The sequence below is a fragment of the Phyllostomus discolor genome, chromosome 2 (assembly GCF_004126475.2).
Source record: "Phyllostomus discolor isolate MPI-MPIP mPhyDis1 chromosome 2, mPhyDis1.pri.v3, whole genome shotgun sequence".
NCBI lineage: Eukaryota > Metazoa > Chordata > Mammalia > Chiroptera > Phyllostomidae > Phyllostomus > Phyllostomus discolor.
In genome coordinates, this window is record NC_040904.2 from 19529154 (window position 1) to 19542979 (window position 13826).

A 13826-nucleotide genomic window follows, 5' to 3' on the forward strand; every position below is an offset into this window, starting at 1 on the left:
TCAGAATTATTCCTAGGTTCTGTTGAAGAGAAACGAGGTGTGGGTGTGAAATAACGCTCAGGGTGTTCGAGTTCTGTGTCACATCATCGGAAAATCTTGGGGGATCACCTATGCTCACTAGTCAGCCTTTGATAATAGGGACTAGTAGAAACAAAATGATTATTTACAGAGAGGGACTCATTTATCTAATAACAGTTCACATACTGCTGGATTGTTTTCAAGGAGACTCAGTCCAATTGCCAAGTAATTTATCTGATTTCCTCATAGTTACTTTGGCCAATTTAGTTCATAATATTAGGAATTAAATTAGGCTTTTCTGGTAAGGCATTTTCAATTGCTTTGCAACTGGTCTTCTTTGCCTTTCATTCTTCCCTCCCTTCATTTCTTCCGCTGCCCCTTTCCTTCCTTCCCCCTCGAACTACTTCCTGCTTCATTCCCAAAGCATTTAAGGTAAGTCAGCCACTACAAACATAAAGATATATGTGCAGTTTAGGGTCCCCAAATATCAAGAGATATTAGTTCAGTAGAGTATGATTTACTGATATTTAATTGCTTCCTAAATTTTTACATTTCCTTTGTCACCAAATGTGGAAACCCTGGTATACAGTAAAATATGATCACTGAAAATTCTTAAAGGAATAACTGAATCCACGTAGTTCCTCCTTCATTGAATTTTAACCTCTTATACACAACATTTCCCTATGGTTTCTTAGACCCAAATTTAACTATTTCTAGATGCAGACATTAGCAATGATCCTGGATCTTATTTTTTTTTAAAAAAGAGTCTTTTCAATTTGTGCATTTGCCATTTAATGTCGTTTTCATAAATTTATAGTAAATTAAATAATCCCAGTAGCTAGAAGCATGAAATTTAGTATTAATCACTAGTGAAAACATAGTTCTTCCAATGTAGTATTCTCACCCTATTTTCTTCATTGAGGCTAATTATACCCTCCACCTTTTAGAATTGTTATGATTTCTGTATGACTAACACAATGAGTCAGAGCTACATTGTTGCCATTTTTCAGCCATTCTTCTATAACACAGGTTCACTTTAGATACAGTGGATGAGAGACCATGATATTATGCATTTATCATAGTATGTTTATGAGATTATCCTTTATAATACACATCACAGTGGATTTCTGTGATATATGTTATTGCACTGCATGGAAACAGGCATTTATTGGCAATAGTATTCTGTTTGGGCCATCAATGTCTAAACAACTTGGTCTCCAACTCGATACACTGAGTATTGGGATACACACAAATACATTCACCCACAAGAAAGGTACCCTAGCTTTCATGGGTTATGCTATCCACGAAGATTTCATTGTTTACCACTCAGTTGTCTGTTTCTTCCACCTCTGTGTTGAACAGTTACCATTAGACATGTCATTGTTTCTCTTTGCTAGAAGCCACTGTCTTGTTGTTTTCATCTCTCCATTCTGTCTCTCTCAGTCTTTGTCTATGTCTCCTGTTCCTTGTCCATGGTCTCTTAATTAGTCCCTAAAAAGCCTCTTCTTTCTTAGAGACTATTAGTCTTGAACTTCTGCCTACCAGTCAACTAATTTTGCTTGAAGCCATTGGCATTTGGCTTTCTAAGGTGCATGTGTTCTTCCTGTTGGTGACTCAAAGGTTCCTTCTTCACTATCATTGTTGGTAAATTCTAAACCCTGAATATTCTGAATGCCAGAGTGTTGTTATCTAGAAAGCTCATCAACACATAGACAAGGTCTTATGGTTTTTAAAATACAAGTGTGTATTTGTATCTACAAATTTTTTTTTATGTATTCAATGTTTCATGCTTGGAGTTTAAATTAGTTCTAATATCGACAACTATTTATGTGACTGAAAGATGATCTACATAAACTAGCCTCTTTATATAAATTATACAATTCACTGCCACTAACGTTGATAGCAAGTTAACAAATTGCAAAGAGACCCATTTGCTTTCTACAGACATAATAATGTAGGTGCCTTTCCTTCAAACACAAATGTGATCCCAACTTCACATCATACTTGATGTACTTATTTATTATTTTTTTGACATGATTCTGGTTTAGTATGTTTTGCTTTACTCAACAGATACAGCTATATAAATATAAAGGATAGTAGATAAGAGAAGTATACAGAATACAAAAAGCTAATTTTAAAATTGATATTGAGATAAAAAACATTCATCTGAAAATTAAGGAATTTGAAACTTCAAAAGAAATATGCACAATCTAAATTTAGGGTTATAAACTATATAAACTTATTAATAAAAATGAATTCATTCTATTGTTTTTATTCTAGATAAAAAGCATTCCTAATTTTAAAATTTTATGTCTAGGATGAGTGAACCCACTGAAATCCAGTGGGTCCACTGGATCCAGTCAAGAAATAAGTCAAGTATATTACTGAATCAGTACAGTCTTGGAATTAAATTTGGGGAAATTTTAGAACAAATAAAAACAACAGATTTGTGACCACTGTTGTCATTCAATCACATATAGAAATAGAAATCATCACAGAGAGAGTTCTTACACTCCATTCATTCATCCAATAAAAATTTAGTTCTTATTATGCATGAGGCATTGCAGGGGATACAATGAAAAATAAAGCATGGACTTTGCCCTCATGGGGCTTACAGTCTAGTATGGAAAAAATAAACAAGCACTTAGCATAACATAAGGGAAAAAGTGATGTGTCATAAGATAGATTCAGGCAATGTGCTGGGGAAGTCATTGACACTGGCAGACTTTTTTTTTTTTTTTACTGTAGGGTCTAAGTAGCCAATAAAAATATAAAGAACAATGATCAGTGCACAAAATTAAGTGCCAAATTTTTTGAGTCTGTGTATGAAAAAAGCTGCAATATTAATGCAGTTTCAGTAACTACCCACCAGTTTTTAAAAATATTTGATCACTGAGTTACAACCTATTAGGAATACCATCTTGCCAGTGTCATAAGTAGATGTAAATGGAGTAATCTATTATTTAGGAACAAAAATATCATTTTAATGTAATAAAGACTCAGATTATTCAAAATACTCATGACACATTACCTTTTCACACAGAAATTTGCTCGTTCAGATTAAAGTGATGAAGAATTCCTCGATGGCTCAAGTGTGCTCCAAGGAAAGCTAGAAGGTTGTACAGTTAACTCCCAGGGTATAACTCTAAACCATACAACCTACTACCTCAACCCGGATGCACACAGCTTCCACTGTGGCTTCAAATTCCTTATCATATCTTCAGTCAGCTCCTCCAAATATGGCGGCCATACACCTAAGGGCTTGGCAAGGATGTAGATATAATATTCTAACATTTTACCAATTAACTTAATTTGTGTCTACTAGGACTATCCTAACCTCTTGGGTTTCTAGCATAGGTCAAACGAAACATCCTCTGACATTTCTCTTGGCATAATTGTACTAGTAATTAATAGTGTTAAAAGTCTATAGCATTCAGCTTCATTTTTCAAGAGAAGAGGGTTTAAAAGTAACACATAAATCCAAATATTGCCTTTAATTTTCTTATCGAAGTTGATGAGGTGCACTAACCACTTGTAATAAGAATTGACATTTCTGAACAGTATCTATTCAGATCTTGGTTCATACCTTGCTATAAAAAAAATCCAAGTTTCTTAAGCAATTTACTATCCGTGCATTCAGACTTGAATGGCTATTCCCTGAACTCTCCCGAGTGGGCAACAGTTGCCCTCTAAGACAGATGAGGATTAATATACACATTAAAAAAACAAAGGAAAATACAACTACTTCGAAAGTAATCAACTGGAGTTTTACCAGAGTTTGGCTGAAATATTATCTAACAGCCTGGTGTACAGCACTTTGCCAGATTAACCGCACTGACACAGACCCATAGAAGCGAGCTTGTGCGGTCCACTTCACCACAAGATCGGATCTACGGGTTTATGCCAATGGGCGACATCTCACATGGGCTCCTTATTAAAGCAGAATGTATTGCAAATATCTGATGAACTTAGGAGATGAGAACAATAATATCAATCCTTTCATATAAATATTTTAAATGCTGAAATGCTCTAAGTATGCATACTCCCAGTTAAAGGCCTTCAAAAATATTCTAAACTAAATGAAGGTTCATATACATAAGAATTTAAAAAATACTAGATTGAAAGATTTTCCACAGATTACTTCTGTTTTAATAGTATTTTAGAATTACACTATTCTAATTAACAATGAGTTGTAAAAGAAAAAAATAATCCATACATGCATGTATGAATTATGTAATTGTGAGGCATGAATGTAGTGTTACGAGCCTATAATTAAGACCAAATTAACTATTAAGCTAATTGTGTAAGAGTAACACTGTGTTTGTTCTGATTCTTATAAAACCTCGGTTAGTGGTTTCAAGGAATTGGTAACATATAACTTTCTCATAAAACAAATGAAATCTTGTTAACTGGGCAGAGTACCGAAGGAAGTTATTTAAAAGTCCTCAATATATACATAGCTGCCTATAGTTAGAACAACACTGAAATTAACAATATTTGAATCAATAAATAATAGAAAACTAAACTTCATCACATTAATAGCATTATTATGTCTACTGAGCACTAACATTTATACTCTGGATTTATTTCATCAAAGAGGATTATCATCTCTCATACTCCATATAGTTAAATTTATTTTTCAAAAATGATATACTTAAAACATAATATATGGCTACATACATCTCTTATCTGGTCAACAGGTTGGGTAAAAAAAATAATCAAAAATACTTAAATCACCAGACCATGGACAAACACACAAGAATAAATATAAAGCCAGCCACATACATGTTTTTTAAGATTGAAAATTCAACAGCAACAAAATTATAACTTGTACAATCGTGAATTGTTTCACTCATAACGACAATATTTAGCATTTTTCAATTATACCTTCACTGTTAAAAACAGTAGTACCACATACAAATCACTATGCATTTTCATGTTTTGAAATAATATGTGTTTTATAGACTTTATGTACAAAATTTGGTCATCATAATTTTCACCATTATTTGTTTCCAAATTATCAACATTCAAGATTCATGCATTCAATTATAGTAAAAATATTTCAACATAAATTCACAAATTTAGATGTGAAATAAAAGGTGGCATATATTTTGGGTTTTATTGTAACTAAAAAAATGTCTATTTTGGTTTCATTGTCTTATTAGATCATATGTTTAAAAGAAAAAAAAAGACTTTATTCTTCCACCTTGCCAAATTTAATTTACATTTTTATGTCACAAGAACTGATAAAATACACCTTTTCTTTTTCTTAAATAACTTTCAGTGCAACCGTACTTCATCTATGTCATATGTATGGATATACAGATATTTATTCAAAGTGACTCAAACCATATACTGCTCACACACTCAAACAAAATTGTTTTCACAGAGGCAGGTAACATAATAAAGTCTCAACCACCAACTAAAATTTCAACAGCGAGATTCATAAATAATATGAAATGAATTCTTATAACTAGTCAAAATTATTGTTTTTTTCTTAAAAAAATGTAAATATTAATTGTTCTTTTGCTTTTCATTTTTACCTGAGGTGATTTTCTCCTATGATCACTTTCTTCACTTCTCATATCCATGTTAAGTTTTTCCCTAAAACAACCACAAAAGGAGAAATATCAGACAACTGCTGTCCAGAAGGAGCATCTGGGAGGATGGTGGGAATGAAGGTAGACGACCGAGAAGAAAACAATATGAAAATGGGCAAAACCTTTTAAACTATTTTTTAAAGGCTTGGAAGAGTCATAGAGCCCCACCCAAGGCTCCTCATATGACATATAATGTGGTTTCATAGTTTGCATTTATGCATTCATTTTGGTTGGTGGTGTTTTCACAGTAACAGTTTTGAAAGTGAAAGGAGGCATGGCTGTTAAGGAAGCGACTAGGTTTTGCACAATGAACTAGTGAAAGCTGAAAAGAGATGCGGATTTGGCATGAGCTTAATAAGATAATTAAGAGTGTAGAGATTAATGACTCCTAAAAATAACGTTTAAAATAATGTTTTTCAACTAAAGGATCTTGAAACATGAAAACAGGTTTATAAATGTTAATTAAGCCTGTGCAAGTTGACGTTCCATTAGCTGAGGCAGCACAAAGAAACGAGAGCTATTTTTTAAATAATTAGGGAACAATAAACCATAAACTTAATAAAATGTTTCATTTGAATGTTATCAGTATCCAGGGCATTTGTGATTTCCTATAACTCTTCACAGAATAACAAAAAAGAAATAATTCGTCAGTTCTATATTTAGTCATTGTTTACCCAATGTATTTTCAATATAATAAAATATGGTTTTAGAAGTACAATAGTTTGCTCAAAGTTTATTCTTTTCATGAAATATTATAGCTTCAGTTTTTAATATGAAATTATAGCTTTCATTTATATGTTGTATATTTCAAAGCATTTTATTTTTTAAACATGTTTAGAAAGTTTTAGTCAAAATTAAAATCCATGGAATACATCTGTTAATCCTTTCCCATTGACTCAGGCAAAACTGAGTTTTGTTTGTTATAAAATGCTTAAATTCCTTAGCAATTTAATTCTACAAACATAATAATTAGAACGCAATGCACTTATCTGCTGAGCCAATATCTTGCTAGAAACTTAAAACAAGTTTGTATGTACTTTTTCCACTAAAATAGCTAATGGATATTTCCAAAGCACTCTGCAACAGCTCTAAGACAAATATTTTCTTTTAAAGTATACTTTAAAAGAGAGTATTATCGTGGAACAAGCTTCTTTTCTACTTAGCAACGGAGAACATGATCTTTTCAGCACTATTTAGATGACACTGAAATCCTGGTAAATTATTTAATATAACCTCCCCCAAACTAATTTTATGTATCAGCAGCTTAATGCATATTCTAATATGACCCTTTTTTAGAAGCTCAAAATGTTTCTTTCACATTTCAAATTATGAGTCACAGCACATGAAAGATTGTGTTTCTTCACCAATTAGGGCTAAACACTCACTTTTCTTAGATAGCAAAAACTAATACTGTACACAAAAAAGCACAGATAACATATTAATGTCCTTCTAAAACTTCTATGTTTGACAAAAATAAAAACATAGACCATCTTTTTCATAGAGATTTTCTATTTATAGTTAAGTTTCTATTCTAAGCAGGATTAGAGCAAGAGAGTAAAAGAAAAAAGTTAATAAGAGTAAAGTGGGTGACGAGTTAAATAAGAGTAAACTGAAAGTTCAAGGATTCTCTTTTCTATAACAGTAGGTTTTAAAGGAAACAACAAAAAAGTTGTACCTGATATGAAAGGTGCGATTTCACCAAGTGCAATATACTGCTAATTATGCCATATTTTTGAAATAATAAAAATAAGAAGGCTCATTTGCTTATGTTGCCTTACAAAGCTGCTTTACAAAGCTCGATGTCTCTGTAGTTATACAAGCCAATGTTTGCTTTTTTTTTTTTGGTTTGTTTTGGTTTAGATTTTTGTTTGTTTTTGTTTTTGAGCAGGAACGTCTCATTTTTTTTTCATCACTGTTGCATGGAATGGGACATACTCCGTTTTTTGGTTTTGATTTTTTTTTTTCTTCAGGGCTCTTGTAACTTCTTGGAAAAAAGGACCCGGGCGCTTGTCTTCTCTTTCCTCCTTTTCGGCATTCCAGGCACAAAGCACTGCGCAGAAGCTGCACCAATCCTTGCTGTCCCTGGCAGCAGAGTGGTAGAAGGTGGGAGAGACCAGGAATCCTTCCAGGCTGTGCTGACTTTAGAAATGAGGATTGCACACGTTTGTCTCCTGAACCAAAAGGGTGAGAAGGCAGGGTGCCAGTTTGCTACACTGCTGCAATGATCTCATGCTCACTGCTGCTGTCGTCTTGTTTGCCCAGTTCAAATGCCTGTTCATTATAAACCAAAAAAAAAAAAAAAAAAAAGAGAAGAAGAAAAAAAAAGAAAAAAAAAACCTACTTGGATTCTTCAGCAAGCAGAAAGAGTATTAACATTTAAAAAAAATCAGCAGTTAGAAAAGGCAAAAAAACAACCACCAAAAAACGAAATACACACAGTTTTAGGATTCACTTGTTATGCTTCAATATTCTGTTTATATTTTTCTTTTCTTTTTTTTTCCTACTTAGAGATAAGCAGCAGAATTTATCAGGCGTGAAAGGGACAGCCTCCTGGTGGCCTGCCAAAAACCCAGAATAAAGGCGAAGTTGTGCTTCAAAGCTCAGTCGCTTGCTGAGCCTGGCTAAAGTCAAGTATTAAGATCCACCATTTTCTGAGCAATGCTAGAAAAGAAGAAAAAACTCAGGATGGTTGCTGCTATCCAAGTCTCCGTTGGCACCATCACAAAATCCCAGTCGGAAGGTCACATGATTCTCTGCCAAATGTAGAGTGCGTTCCCATCAACCATTCTGCTGATACTGCGAAGGCAGCTATTGTCTCGTTTAGACCCAAAGTTCAGCCCACTCTTCATTGAATTAGCTGAAAAAACGCATCACCTTTGGGGGCTGGGAGTCATGGAAACGTCTACCTGGCAAGCTGCCCACTTTTTCTGCCCATCAACCAGAGATGGAATTGTGCTGCCTAATGCAATGATGACTTGGAATGTGAAGAGTCGTCCAAAGTGAATCTGATTCTTGCAACGCCTGTTTCAGTTTGCACAGAAAACTCTGGCTTCTTGTAGTTCGGGGGCGGGTGGGGTGGGGGAATCTTTCCTATTAAATGTAGCAAATAAAGGTCTGAACATGCCTACTCTGAACTTTCGTTTCACAGCACACCCAAATGGTTCTCAAATGAAGAGACTGAACACTCGCAAGTTTTCTGAGTTTAAGGCACCCCTTCCTCTGTTTTCCTTATGAGTAAACGCAACAAGCCCAGGTCATTTGTTTTAGTTTCTCACACTAAGGTTTGAAAGCTCAGAGATTCTTCTTGCTTTTTATTCCTCTCTGATTTTATGTGGTACTGATTCTGTACTACATGGACACAATATCCTCTAGCAACAGTGGGGATGCAGGACTGCTGCGATCTCCCTCGGAGTGGTCCCCTGAGAGAAGAGCCAGTTGTCTCTCTGGCCACACAAAACCCTGCAACTGGGTCCAGGGGTAATCCTCTGCACTACCTAGCACAGCTGCTGTGCTTGTTTGCTGAGACTGACTCATGTCAGAAGTGCTCTTTCTGTTCCTCCACTGGCTACGGTTTGCCTGTCGGGAATGAAAGATGCCTTTGAAAGATGCAGGGAATGTATCAACAACTCATGGGCAATAAAATGAGATGGTTCCCCCTCCCCAATGAATTTCCATTCTAGCAGGCGACCAAAGTTCCCATGGAAAAACATTTCCATACTTTCTAACAAAAGTAAAGGGAATTAAATCTTTCACCATTTCCTTGAGCAGAACCTACAGCCAAGTGGAAAACCAAGTCCTATTAGTATTTAAATCAAACATATTCAATAGTGCTGAAAGTAATCATGTTCTCCTACCTGCACTAAAAAAGCTTTGATGATGGGAAGATCTTTATCCAAAGTATAATTTCATTTGCAGAAAAATTTGAAGTTATATTTGGGGCTTTACAAAATGATGGACTAATGTTATCCTTCCTACATGTATATATACAAACACACACATTGCACAATGAATGACAAAGATATAAAAAGATAATAAAACCTTAACTTGCCTATAAAAGTCATCCACAAAGTTGAGGGATTTAGGAAACATCTTTAAAATGACCTATTTTTTTTGTAGCATGTTTTTAGGTCACTGTCTTTTGAAGCCATAGGAATGAATGCTCACACACACACACACACACACACACACACGAGAAGCATTCTGGTGTCCTCCCCATTTGTAATTCAAAAGACAAACAGTTCTAAACCATAAAACAAAACCTAACGCATGTGTTGAAACTAAAATGGCTTTTTTTCTAGATTGTGAAATTCTGGACAAATTTTGTTCGTGTCCTAATGCACATGGCGAGTGCCGAGCAGGGAGTCAAGCATGGCTGGCAGATCCATGTGCCCCACGCCTCAGCACAGCGAGAAGAAATTAGATAATCTCTAATGGAAAGAAAACTTCCCATTTTCAGCTCTCATTCACTTATTCAGCAGATATTTATTAAGTAAACACAGTAGGCACAGGGGAGGAGTGATGAATCAAACGGGCATGCTCCCACGCGGCAGTCATTCAAGAACTTTCAAGTGAGAAAAAGCTCACTTCTAAACCTAAGTATTGCTGGCCCTAAGGGAACATTTATTGGCAACGAACTGGTCAAGAAACAATAGTATAAACTGGAAAGTGGAAATGAAATGGATATTAAAAAATAAAGATAGAGAGGCATTCTGTCTCAAGTGTTCTTTTTAATTCAAAATTTAATCAGTGTTCATAACTCTGTTTAACTTCCTTGAAGAACCTAATGGGAAAGTTGTACATTACCCTCTCAATCACCAAACTAAAATAACAGAGAAAAGAGAAAGAAACAGGAGATGTTCACTTTCCGGAAGATGCCATAGACTTAGTTTTTCCTAATCCTCCTGTTAAGCACAACTAAAAACAACCTTGAGTGTTATATATGAAACACATGCCAGGAGGCTCTGAAAGACAGAGAGAAGACCGACCAGTCAGAGACCTCAGAACCCAAGGAACAGCATGGTAGTGAGGTCCTTGGATTTTATTTTTGCCTGATAGACCCAAAATGGGCAGCTGAAGGCATCTACAACCCAGAGACACCAACTGGTGCAGACCAGAAAAGCCTCAGCAAAAGCCTGCTCTCTCTAGGCAAAGGACCAGGAAAGGGCAATAGCTAGAAAGACAATTATCACTTTGCTCTAGGAAAACACCACACAAAAATGCGCCCCACACCTGCAAAGGCCTAATGGGGAGTTTAGTGCCGACCCTTGCTAGAATAGAACAAAGAATCCCGGACTTCCCTCCTCAGTCCCAGGTGGTATAGGGAAGTCTGAGTAAAGCACTGAAATTTTCCTTCCTGTCAGGGGCTCCCCCACCAACCACAATACAGTGCCAGTGCAGACCATACAGGGAACCTGGACTTGCAACCTGGTCCAACAGTAATGAGGCACCTTCTCCATTCCTGTTAAAGTGGTATCAAATAGAAGAGGCCCAGTGAAAATTCATGACCTTAGAAACTTTCCAGGAGCAGTAAAGCCACCTCACCATCCCCCAACCTATAAGGTGCTGAAGAGGCCACAATGGGAGCAGTAATAAACCACTCCCACCATTCTAGCCAGGCAGGCATCAGTGGAGGCCTACCGGGGAACAGGGACTCTCACCCTACCCAACAGTGATGCGAAACCCTCCCACTCAGGTGTTAATGTGGCTGGTGGGGGAGACCTGGAATTCTACCCACATCTGGCAATGAAGACACATATTCTTTCTTTGCTGCAGTGGTGTTGGAGGAAGCTAGCTAAAACAGAAGGTTTCTATAGCATCCAGAGCCTTGTAACATGTACCCCAAACATCCAGATTTCAATGGGAAATCATTCATCACACAAAGAAGCAGGAAGATTGCCAAATGAATGCAAAAATGATAATCAATACATGGGAACACTAACATGATAGAAATATTAGAATTATCTCACAAAGACTATAAAGCAACTATCCTGAAAATCCTTTAAGGAGCAATCATGAACATGGTTGAAACAAATACAAGAAAAAATGAAAAGTCTTAGCAAAGAAATAGAAGATATAAAGAACAACCAGATGAGTGTGGGGGGCGGAGAATGGAGACAACTGTACTTGAATGGCAACAACAACAACAAAGATGAATAACCAGATGAAAACTTTACAGCTGAAAAAATACAATCACTGAAATAGAAAAGGAAAGAAGGCAAAGGAAAGGAAAAGCAGTGAACTGAAAGACAGAGCAATAGCAATGTTCAAATATGAACCACAGAGAGAAAATATACTTCAGTGAAAAGTAAATACTCAGGCAAATGTGTAATATAAGAAAAGTAAAGCATTCTTATATCATGCAAATGTTAATTCAAGAAAACAAGAGTAGCAATATTAATGCCAAATAAAAGACTTCAAAGCAAAGGAAATTTTCAGTATCAGAGGTAGTCATAAAATGATTAAACAAAGACAATCCATGAAGGAAACAAAATCCCTGAATGTGTATGCACCAAACAAAAAAGCTATAAAATGTAGAGTACAAACTGGTAAAATAGAAAAGAAAAAAACAGATCCATGATTATAATTGTAACCTTCAACATACTTCTCCAAACAATTGATAGAGCTAGACAGAAAATTAGCAAGAATATAGAGCTCAGTGATATCATCAACCAGCATGATTTAATTGACATTTTTAGATGTACTGCCCCAAAATAATAGAATACACATTGTTTTTAAGGGCCCACCAACATACTATAGGATAGGCCATTTCCTGGTTCATAAATCAAATCTCAACAAATTAAAAGTAAGTGAAATCATACAGTGTGCTTTTGGACTGCAGTGGAATCAATCTAGAAACCAATAATAGAAAGATAACTGAAAAAATTACTTGGCAACTAATAACTCACTTCTGAATAATTCATAGGTTAAAGAGAAGTCTTAAAGAAAAACATATTGGATTGAATGCAAATAAAAATACAACATAGCAAAATTTGTGGGACACAGCTAATAACTGCCTTGGAGGGAAATCGATACTATTAATTGCATATGTTAGAAAAAACTCTCAAACCAATAACCAAAGTTCCAACCTCAAGGACCAAGAAAAAGAAGAGCAAAGTCAACCTAACCGAAGAAGGAAAGAAATATTAAGGATAAGAGCACAAATAAATTAAATTGAAAACAGAAAATAGAGAAAATCAATGAAGCCATGAGTTCATTCTTTGAAAATCTCAATGAACTTGGTGACCCTCCAGAAAGACTGACAAATGAAAAAACAAAAACAAAAACCCAGAAGATACACCCCAAACCACCAGTTTCTGGAATGAAGAAGGACATAGCACTGCAGATTCCACAGACATCTAAGGCAATAAGAGAAAACTACAATCACAAAACTCAGAACTTAACATGAAATGCAACAGTTCTTCAAAACCCATATTACCACAATGCACCCAATATGAACTAGATCATTTGAATAGCCCAACAAGTATTGAGGAATTGAATTTGTAATTTAAAAACTTTCTCAAAAAGGTATCTCCATGACCAGAGCATTTAGAAGAATAATTCTAATGAATATTTTAAAAAAGATTTAATACCAATTCAACTCACTTTGGGAGAAAAATAGAAGGAATAAAAAAAAATTATTTTATGAAACTAATATTATCCTGAAAAATCCAGACAAAGACAATATGAAAAAAGTATAGACCAATATTCTTCACAAATATAGACTCAAAAATCCTTAATTGTATTTTAGTGAATAGAGTTCAGAAATATGTAAAAGGAGTTATATAGCATGGTCATTTGAGGTTTATTCCAGGGATGCAATTCAGGTTCAATATTCCAAAATCAATCAGTATAATTCAACACTTTAACAAGCTAAAGGAAAAAAAAATCACTCAACATATGAATGGTAACAGAAAAAGTGTTTGAAAAATTTCAGCACTCACTCATGACTTAAACCTGACCAGTAGGAAGAGCAGGGCCCCCCACAATTTGATACAGATATTTTCCAAAAAAGCTACAGTTGACATTATATATGATGGTGAAAGTCTAAATGCTCTTTCTCTAAGAGCAATAATAAGGAAGAACGTTCACTCTCTAACCACTCATTCAACATAGTGCTGCAAGTTTTATTCTAGGCAGTATAATAAAGTATAACAAACAAAGTAGAAATACAATGCTAATTAAAATCACTCAAAAATGAAATATTTAGGT

At 35.1% G+C, this 13826-nt stretch overlaps 1 long non-coding RNA gene across 2 annotated transcripts in view; it reads right to left on the bottom strand.

Moving 5' to 3' along the window:
• Nucleotides 1-13826, bottom strand: part of LOC114491101 — a 345268-nt gene that overhangs the window by 47976 nt on the left and 283466 nt on the right. The window contains exon 5 of one of the 2 annotated variants that reach the window (XR_004901239.1): nt 5562-5622. This is a non-coding gene — a long non-coding RNA (uncharacterized LOC114491101). Of the gene's footprint in view, nt 1-3651; nt 5623-13826 lie in introns of those variants that run through there. The other variant, XR_004901238.1, reaches the window with a different exon arrangement.